The following is a 3,511-nucleotide window of genomic DNA, read 5'->3' as shown; positions in this document are numbered from 1 at the left end:
GTACTCAACAACCTTTCTACAGCTTCCTCAAACTGTTGTTTCTCCTATGCATGATTATAACTTCTGAATATATTTTCTGTCTGACAAGGTCACTTTCTCAAACCATTTCTACAAATATCTTCGTTCAACAAATTTCTTAGGTATTTAGAAATGTAATTTGCAAATTCCCTACTTATAAGAATATCAACTTCAGATTTTCTAGCCATCGGCTAAGGATTGGATTATACTAAAATTTCATGTGTATTCATATTAGAATTCTACCATAACTAGAAATAATGATAAAGAAAAGGGCTCTCACATTAGGATATTTCTTCAACTCCTCCTTTCTATAGTACCCTTTTTAGGCATATTCGACTGGATGTACAATATGTCAAAAAACAACATTCATTCCTCAAATCTTCCATGCTAAGTAGAGATTAGTACGTTCAAATTAGAAAAAGAATCCAAATATTGATAAAATGATTCTTGAGTCACAAAGAATGACAAGGGCATTTTCACAAGATTCTACACAGTAGCATAAAGTCTTGCTGCAGAAACAACATTTTGAAAAGGTGAGTTTTATACAGAAAGGCACTTTCAACCCCAACAATCAAAACTCAAGACTAGTAAGGAATCAAGGCGAGGGCATATAACTTTAACATTTAGATTTTTATTCAGAGAAGTGCACAGTTGTAACAAGTTATGCTGCACTAATCAGCTTGTGGGTATGGTGAACTTCACTCCGAATTTAAATTAGCCAGAAGATACAGAATCTGTCTCGTCTGACATAGCATAAAAGCATCCATTTGAAATGTTTTTTTTTTCACTTGTTAACATTTCCTTGGGCCTATATCTACAATCGGATGCTTGTTATCTTTTCCATCCCCTCTATGGTACAATAATCACGTCAAGACGACCAAGATGAAGATAAATACAATGCATAGAAGTCTAACAGGATCAAGCAAACTTAAAACACTCCTTAAAACTAACATAGGTATCAATTCTATGAAGCCAAGAAACATGAGAAACCCATTTAATTCATCACGATCGGAGGAGGAAAATACTGAGCTGCTGCCCTGTGCTCCCATCTGGATTGATCATATGAAATGACTCCGAATCAGAAGAGCCCACAACTCTTTCATAAGTAGCTCTCATATACATAAGCTCACCTTCATCAGCCTTGGTCTCTCTATAAGGCAACACCCCTGCGCCCACAGAAATACACTGCATCACCTTCAAAATTGCTCTATCATTCTCAGTAACATGGCGCCTGATGGCAAACCCTGCCTTACGTCCGTTGCAGTACATAGTCCAAACGGGCACAGAAAACAAGGAACCCTCCCTTGTGTTCTCCTTATCACACTCCAATGCAATCCTCAGCAACCCATACTGCATTTCCTTGGCCAGGAGATATGTTGGCATGGCGAATTCAAGCAGCAAAAGATTTGGACCCTGGCGGTCTTCTTGAATGCAAAAACTCACTCGGCCTTTTCTGTAGCCAAAAATAGTGCCCGTCACAGTCGACCCTAGTGTTGATTCAGTGTCACCGTCGTCCACTGAGCCTCCTGAGATTGATTGGCATCCACAGCAGGGAACCATGAATTCTACAAGAGATTTCAACGATCTCGGCCAACAGCGGACATCTTTTTCACAGTCCACTGAAGTAGTCCTGTCTATGATCTGCATTGCGTTCCGCTCGCTGCTGATATCTATCATCCTCATTTTGCCCTAAAACCAGACAAAAAAGATAGGGTTAATAAAAGTACGTCATTAGAAAAGAGTTGTGATGAAGGAATCTCTCTGTTCATAGAATGGACAGGTCCATGAAAATGGAGTATATTCAAATGTTTAATTCTTCAGCGTGTGCATGATTGAGGGAAACACAAACAACTGAAAACAAAACCCTAATCCTGAAATCTTTACAACTGATAACAAAATCCTATGTCCATTAAAATGATATTACCGACAATTCAGTAAAGATCATTATACCATTATAACATTATTTAGGTTAATTTCTCTTAGACTCTCTACTAAGACTTTACACCAAGAAACAGCAAGCATTGGAACAAGACTGTAATGAAAAATAATAAATAAATAAATAAAAATTGGTGGACTAGTAAGATCATGTCCATTTAAATTGGCTTTACCAATAAAACATTCATTTCAACAAGCCCACAGGATTAAGACGTTACTGTAATGTCGAAATCCTTCAGCTAGATAGTCTGTGCGTAGAATGAACTATACCCAGAGATTCAGTTGTATACTAGTAACATTCATTTATAGTTGCAGCAAAAAGAGTTGGCGCAATAATGAATGAATTTTATAATATCAAACTACTGAATAACAAAACGGAAATTCGGAGAAAGAGCATTATAAACAAAACTGAAATTCAGAGAAAGAGTATTATAAACCTTGATATTGCACTTGATCCAAGAGGGAGGATTTAGAATATGTTATCCTTGGAGAGAAATATGGTGTGGAGGGGTCAGAGATCTAGAAGAGCTTAAAGAGATCGTGGTGCAGATGCTGAGTATACCTGGCCAGCTTTTTCTGCTGGCAATGAATGGATGCCCACCTGCAAAAAGAATTTCTGAATGCTTTCTTTTAGTTTTGTGTGGCAGTGGTCTTCAGGCTTTTTTTTTAGGTTTTCCCTCGTACTCCTCAACCTTTCCCTCTCCAGCTGCTTCAACAGTAGTTTTTGTTGATGGAGGATTATAATTGCTTCCACTACCTCAAATCATTTCAATTTACAAATTCAGTGTATTTGCCACAGCCTTTTTATAAACTAAACTCAAAAGGACTGATGAATGAAAATAATACTGCCACAGCTTAGAGAAGATGAACACAAATCTCAATGTTCTTAGCTATTTTACCGTATAAACTAGTAAGAGAGAGATGAGTAAAACTACCAATCTTCCATGACTATTTTATAGTCCAAGAGTAGAGAATGATTGATTATAAAATGAACTTTATTTGATTATATAAACAAAATTATCAATGTATTTTTATTGGGATGGAAACCTTTGCACGCCTCTCGAGGCCTTCAATAATCTTTACCCTCAAACACAAATTATCTTCACCAATCCTCACTTTTCTTTTAGTATAATTCTCTCACCAATCATTTCTAAACTCAGCAAACTATTCTAGAGTTTTGTATTCATGCATGGCTCTTTCATAGAAAGACACTTATGCTTAGTATATATATAAATATGTGACTTCTATTCCTCCTTTCTAAAATATATTCTTTAACGACAGAGACAAATCATTCACATGGCTACTTTATTGAAATGCAATAATAAAAACCACGAGAGAAAGCGTGCTGTTTGAAAGGTTTGGTGGAAATGTATTATTTTTGGGGCGCGAGGAAGGAAAAAAGTTAAAAGGAATCATACTTGTCCCATAGTTATTTGAGGTATATTAAAGGTGGACCGTCCATACTGTTCTTCTTCCACATCACCCTTTTGACATTGTTGAGTGTGGGGAATGGGTTGCACAAATCCATTCGTAGTGTGAACCAGAATGAACAAAAGAT

General features: G+C 36.7%; 1 pseudogene across 1 annotated transcript; it reads right to left on the bottom strand.

Annotated features, from left to right (window-relative positions):
• Positions 1–629: 629 nt before the first annotated feature.
• Positions 630–2,880, bottom strand: LOC149545001 (protein MIZU-KUSSEI 1 pseudogene; annotated as a pseudogene). Its single transcript, XR_016355089.1, has 2 exons — positions 2,391–2,880; positions 630–1,707 (listed from the first exon to the last, which is right to left on the bottom strand). The product of XR_016355089.1 is annotated as a protein MIZU-KUSSEI 1 pseudogene (transcript).
• Between the last annotated feature and the right edge of the window lie 631 nt (positions 2,881–3,511).

This window comes from Cupressus sempervirens, chromosome 8 (genome assembly GCF_028749045.1).
Source record: "Cupressus sempervirens isolate cs-2001-9-10 chromosome 8, ASM2874904v1, whole genome shotgun sequence".
NCBI lineage: Eukaryota > Viridiplantae > Streptophyta > Pinopsida > Cupressales > Cupressaceae > Cupressus > Cupressus sempervirens.
This window is presented reverse-complemented; position numbering and strand designations above follow the sequence as displayed.